Source organism: Triticum dicoccoides, chromosome 6B (genome assembly GCF_002162155.2).
Source record: "Triticum dicoccoides isolate Atlit2015 ecotype Zavitan chromosome 6B, WEW_v2.0, whole genome shotgun sequence".
Lineage (NCBI taxonomy): Eukaryota > Viridiplantae > Streptophyta > Magnoliopsida > Poales > Poaceae > Triticum > Triticum dicoccoides.
In genome coordinates this window covers 646,642,720-646,649,964 of record NC_041391.1, presented here as the reverse complement: position 1 = coordinate 646,649,964, position 7,245 = coordinate 646,642,720, and positions in this window count along the sequence as shown.

Genomic DNA, 7,245 nt, shown 5'->3' with positions numbered 1-7,245 from the left:
GTGCCGGACTAGTCTGACGACCTTTCCCAGGGTCCGGACTTGAAAAAACCCTCCGGGACGATACCTCGGGGTCGCCAGCCTCGTGAGACGGTGGAACAAGAGGAGGCGTTTCTCTCTCTATCATCTCTGGACGAAGATCCCCTGAAGATGAGCTCTGCTGAGAAGGGTTGAGATCTGAACTGCAAGATAATGTTTCAGTTATTTTCCTCAGGAATAAAACATGAATGTGATTCATTATGGAACCTCTCCCTTCACTTACGCCTCGGGGGAGAGCGGGTCCCCTTTAGGGGGCGATTCGGCTGGGGCGTTCTCCGGTGCCGAACCCTTTGACGAAGATTTCTTTCCCCGTTTTGAGGTTATCAACTCCGGGTCTTTAGAGGCAGTCCTTTTCTTTCCCTAGTCGGGAGAATTTTCGATTCTTCCCTTCCTAATGGCCTCCTTCGTGGAGACGGTAGCTCCTTGGTTCCCCCTTCGCCTTCCACCAATGGCGCGGCCTCCAGCATCCTGGTTAGCATGGGATTCGGTACAGTCTCGGGCAGGGGGGTTGGACGCCTGATAAGCTTCGCCTTCGCTATCCACTCCTGTTCAAAGGGCAACTCTGGTAAAGGGTAGATTTGATAAAAATATGGATGGTGTGTTCAAATATGGGGCTACTTACTTTAGCATCCGGGCGGTTGCAGCTTAGACCTGCGTCCTCGGACAAATCCGGACACCTTGCTTGTGATCCGAAGAACAATTTGTACATCTCCATGGGTGTCATTCCCATGAAATGTTGTAGGACTCGTGGTCCCTCCGGATTGAACTCCCACAGGCGGAGAGGTCGATGTTTGCAGGGCAGTGTGCGGCGAATCACCATGACTTGCGCCACTACAGTCAGATTGATATCTCTTTCTAGAAGATCTCGAATACGGCCATGCAGCAGGGGCACGTCTTTTGGCGGCCCCTAGATAAGTCCTTCATTAACCCATGACGCCAGCCGTGGTGGGGGACCCGAGCGAAAAGTAGGCGGTGCCACCCATGTTGTGCCCCTAGGGGCTATGATGTAAAACCAGTCCCGTTGCCATAAGTCGAGCTCCTCTTGAAAAGAGCCTTCGGACCATGGAGCGTCGTCCATCTTGCTTATTATAGCCCCTCCGCACTCAGCGTGCTGCCCCTCGATCATTTTCGGTTCCACTTTGAAAGTTTTTAGCCACAATCCGAAGTGAGGGGTGATATGGAGGAAGGCTTCGCACACGACAATGAATGATGAGATCTGGAGGATGGACTCCGGAGCTAGGTCATGGAACTCCAGCCCATAGTAAAACATAAGCCCCCTCACAAAGGGATCGATCGGGAAGCCTAGTCCCCGAAGGAAGTGAGATGCGAACACCACGCTTTCACCAGGCTGGGGAGTGGGAACAGCTTGCCCTTGAGTAGGTAGTCTATGCGAGATTTCACCGGTTAGATACCTGGCATCTCTTAGCTTTCGCACATCTTCTTCCGTAATGGAGGAAGGCATCCACCGGCCTTGAGGGTCGGAGCCGGACATCTTCGAAGGTCCGAAGAGCCTAAAACTAGAGCTTTGGGTGTTGGAACTCGAAGCGAGGGGCAGATTTGATTGGTTTAAGAACAAGGGAGCCGGGCCTTGGTTCCTTTATAAAGGAGGTGAATACCAAGAGCCCTCCCCGTAACCGTTTGAGACTCGCTTTTAATTAGGGAGTCATACCTAAGTCACGGTTGGGTTACCCACGCCCGTATTGATGAGAATCCCGAGATAAGGGGACATGATCTCTGCTTTGACAAGACGTGCCAAGAAAACTGCCTCGCTAAACGCGCCAAGGTGGAACGGTAAAATGAATAAAAGCCTGGCCGTGGCATGATGTCACGCCGCGGAATACGTCAGCAGATTCGATTGATGAAAATATTATTCTCTATACGATGGAATGTGGGACTTATTTTGCAGAGCCGGACACTACCCTGGTGTTCAACATCTTCTATGAAATATTCGGAGGAGGAACCCGCCTTGCAATGCCGAAGACAACTTGCGCGCCGGACTCGTCTTCATTGAAGCCTGGTTTAGGGGCTACTGAGGGAGTCCTGGATTAGGGGGTGTCCGGATGGCCGGACTAAGACCTTTGGCCGGACTCCCGGACTATGAAGATACAAGATTGAAGACTTCATCCCGTGTCCGGATGGGACTTCCCTTGGCGTGGAAGGCAAGCTTGGTGATAGGATATGAGGATCTCCTCCCATTGTAACCGACTCTGTGTAACCCTAGCCCTCTCCGGTGTCTATATAAACCAGAGAGTTTTAGTCCGTAGGACGAACAAAAATCATACCATAGGCTAGCTTCTAGGGTTTAGCCACTCCGATCTCGTGGTAGATCTACTCTTGTACTACCCATATCATCAATATTAATCAAGCAGGAGTAGGGTTTTACCTCCATCAAGAGGGCCCGAACCTGGGTAAAAACATCGTGTCCATTGTCTCCTGTTACCATCCGCCTAGACGCACAGTTCGGGACCCCCTACCCGAGATCCGTCGGTTTTCACACCGACAATGTCCATTTTGCATCATGCTTTTATGTCAATATTTATTGCATTATGGGCTGTTATTTCACGTTATGTCACAATACTTATGGCTATTCTCTCTTATTTTACAAGGTTTACATGAAGAGGGAGAATGCCGGCAGCTGGAATTCTGGGCTGGAAAAGGAGCAAATATTAACGGACTATTCTTCGCAACTCCAAAAGTCCTGAAACTCCATGGGATGTCTTAAAATAAATAAAGAAAAATCGTCGCCAAAGATGAAGGCCAGGGGGGCCACACCCTGCTCACGAGGGTGGGGGGTGCCCCCCCTGGGTGCGCCCCCCTACCTCGTGGGCCCCCTGGTGGCTCTCCGATGCCCATCTTCTCCTATATGAAGTCTTCCTAAGAGAAAAAAATAGAAGAGAACTTTTCGGGACAAGACTCCGCCGCCACGAGGCGGAACCTTGCTGGAACCAATCTAGGGCTCAGAGTTGTTCTGCCGGGGACACTTCCCTCCGGGAGGGGGAAATCATCATCATCGTCAACACCAAGGCTCCTCTCATCAGGAGAGGGCAATCTCCATCAACATCTTCACCAGCACCATCTCATCTCCAAACCCTAGTTCATCTCTTGTATCCAATTCTTGTCTCCAAGTCCAGGATTGGTGATAGTAGGTTACTAGTAGTGTTGATTACTCCTTGTAGTTGATGCTAGTTGGTTTACTTGGTGGAAGATCATATGTTCAGATCATTTATGCATATTATTACCCCTCTGATTATGAACATGAATATGCTTTGTGAGTAATTACGTTTATTCCTGAGGACAAGGGAGAAGTCTTGCTATTAGTAGTCATGTGAATTTGGTATTCGTTCGATATTTTGATAAGATGTATGTTGTCTAGCCTCTAGTGGTGTTATGTGAACGTCGACTACATAAAACTTCACCATTATTTGGGCCTAGAGGAAGGCATTGGGAAGTAATAAGTAGATGACGGGTTGCTAGAGTGACAGAAGCTTAAACCCTAGTTTATGCGTTGCTTCGTAAGGGGCTGATTTGGATCCATATGTTTCATGCTATGGTTAGGTTTACCTTAATACTTTTGTTGTAGTTGCGGATGCTTGCAATAGAGGTTAATCATAAATGAGATGCTTGTCCAAGTAAGGGAAGTACCCAAGCACCGGTCCACCCACATATCAAATTATCAAAGTACCGAACGCGAATCATATGAGTGTGATGAAAACTAGTTTGACAATATTCCCATGTGTCCTCGGGAGCGCTTTTTCTATTATAAGAGTTTGTCCAGGCTTGTCCTTTGCTACAAAAAGGATTGGGGCACCTTGCTGCACTTTATTTACTTTTGTTACTTGTTGCTCGTTACAATTTATCTTATCACAAGACTATCTGTTACCACTCATTTCAGTACTTGCAGAGAATACCTTGTTGAAAACCGCTTATCATTTCCTTCTGCTCCTCGTTGCGTTCGACACTCTTACTTATCGAAAGGACTAAGATAGATCCCCTATACTTGTGGGTCATCAAGACTCTTTTCTGGCGCCGTTGCCGGGGAGTGAAGCGCCTTTGGTAGCTGGAATTTGGTAAGGAAAAATTTATTTAGTGTGTGCTGAAATTTTCTATCACTTGTTACTATGGAAGGTAATTGTCTGAGGGGCTTGTTCGGAGTATCTTCACCCCGTCCAGTTGAGCCAAGAGTTGCTCCTCAACCTACTGAACCTATTGAACCTACTGAAAAAGAAACTCCTTTTCAGATTCCTTCGGGTATGATGGAAAAACTGCTAGCTAACACTTTTGCAGGAGATGGAACAAAGTATCCTCACGAACATCTACGCTATGTGGATGATATTTGTGGACTATTTAAGCTTGCAGGTATACCCTATGATGTTTTTAAGAAGAAGGCTTTCCCTTTATCTTTGGAGCGAGACACATTGGCATGGTATAGGCTATGTGATGACATGAGATCATGGAACTATAAAAGATTGAAATTGGAATTTCATCAAAAGTATTACCCTATGCATCTTGTTCATCATGATCGCAATTATATATATAATTTTGGGCCTCACGAAGGAGAAAGAATCGCTCAAGCTTGGGGGAGGCTTAAATCAATGTTATATTCATGCCCCAATCATGAGCTCGCAAAAGAAGTAATTATGCAAAGTTTTTATGCTCGGCTTTCTGGTAACAATCGCACCATGCTCGATAATTGTTGTGCTGGCTCTTTTATGATGAAGCCTATTGAATTTAGATGGAATTTATTGGATAGAATTAAATGCAACTCTGAAGATTGGGACCTCTACGAAGGTAAGGAGTCAGGTATGACACCTAAGTTTGATTGTGTTAAATCTTTTATGGATACCGATATTTTCTGTAAGTTTAGCACTAAATATGGACTTGACTCTGAGATAGTAGATTCTTTCTGTGAATCTTTTGCTACTTATGTTGATCTCCCCAAGGAGAAGTGGTTTAAATATCATCCTCCCATAGAAGAAAAGTAGCTGCACCTATTAAAGTTGAAGAAAAGATTGTCACTTATAATGATCCTATTGTTCCTACTTCTTATGCTGAGAAACCACCTTTCCCTGTTAGAATGAAGGATCGTGCTAAAGTTTCAACTGTTGTTCGTAAAAGCAATACTAGGACTTATACTACTCCTGAGCAAGTCAAAGTAGAACCTAATATTGCTATTGTTAAAGATCTCTTGTCTGATAATATTGATGGGCATGTTATTCAATTCTCTGGTGAAACTGCTAGAATTGCTAAACCCTGTGATAGAATAAACATAGACCTGTGGTAGGCGTGCCTGTTATTTCTGTTAAAATAGGAGATCATTGTTATCATGGCTTATGTGATATGGGTGCTAGTGCTAGTGTTATACCCATTCACTTATACAAAGAAATTATGCATGATATTGCACCGGCTATGTTAGAAGAAATTGATGTCACAATTAAACTTGCTAATAGAGATACTATTTCACTAGTGGGAATTGTTAGAGATGTTGAAGTCTTGTGTGGAAAACCAAATATCCCGCTGATTTTCTTGTTCTTGGTTATCCACAAGATAGCTTTTGTCCCATTATATTTGGTAGACCCTTCTTGAATACTGTTAATGCTATGATAGACTGCAAAAAGAATGTTGTTACTGTTGGTTTGGATGATATGGTTCATGAGTTTAATTTCTCTAAATTTAGTAAACAACATCGTGAGGAAGAATTGCCTAGTAAGGATGAAATTATTGGTCTTGCTTCTATTGCTGTACCTCCTAGTGATCCTTTAGAACACTATTTGCTAGACCATGAAAATGATATGTTCATGAATGAAAGAAGGGAAATAGATGAAGTATCCTTTAAACAGGAACCTATTCTGCAACACAATTTGCCTGTTGAAATCCTAGGGGATCCTCCTCCACCCAAGGGTGATCCCATGTTTGAGCTTAAACCATTGCCTGATAATCTTAAATATGCTTATCTTGATGAAAAGAAAATATATCTTGTCATTATTAGTGCTAACCTTTCAGAGCATGAAGAAAAAGATTATTGAAAACTCTGAAAAAGCACCGTGCCGCTATTGGATATACTCTGGATGATCTTAAGGGCATTAGTCCCACTCTATGTCAACATAAAATAAATTTGGAAGTTGATGCCAAACCAGTTTGTGATCCTCAACGATGTTTGAATCCTAAAATGAAAGAAGTGGTAAGAAAGGAAATACTCAAGCTTCTGGAGGCAGGTATAATTTATCCCGTTGCTGATAGTCAGTGGGTAAGTCCTGTCCATTGTGTCCCTAAGAAGGGAGGTATTACTGTTGTCCCTAATGACAAAGATGAATGGATTCCGCAAAGAATTATCACAGGTTATAGGATGGTAATTGATTTTCGCAAATTGAATAAGGCTACTAAGAAAGATCATTACCCCTTACCTTTTATTGATCAAATGCTAGAAAGATTATGCAAACATACACACTATTGCTTTCTAGATGGTTATTCCGGTTTTTCTCAAATACCTGTGTCGGCTAAGGATCAATCAAAGACTACTTTTACATGCCCTTTTGGTACTTTTGCTTATAGACGTATGCCTTTCGGTTTATGTAATGCACCTGCTACCTTTCAAAGATGCATGATGGCTATATTCTCTGACTTTTGTGAGAAAATTTGTGAGGTTTTCATGGACGACTTTTTCATCTATGGTTCCTCTTTTTATGATTGCTTGAGCAATCTTGCTTGAGTTTTGCAGAGATGTGAAGAAACTAATCTTGTCTTGAATTGGGAAAAGTGCCACTTTATGGTTAATGAAGGTATTGTCTTGGGGCACAAAGTTTCTGAAAGAGGTATTTTGAAGTTGATAAAGCCAAGGTTGATGCTATTGAAAAGATGCCATGTCCCAAGGACATCAAAGGTATAAGAAGTTTCCTTGGTCATGCCGGATTTTATAGGAGGTTCATTAAGGACTTCTCAAAAATCTCTCGGCCTCTGACCAATTTATTACAAAAAGATGTACCATTTGTATTTGATGATGATCGCGTAGAAGCATTTGAAATACTTAAGAAAGCATTAGTCTCTGCACCTATTGTTCAACCACCTGATTGGAATTTACCCTTTGAATTATGTGTGATGCTAGCGATTATGCTGTAGGTGATGTTCTAGGGCAAAGAGTTGATAAGAAATTGAATGTTATCCATTATGCTAGTAAGACTCTAGACAATGCTCAAAGAAATTATGCTACTACCG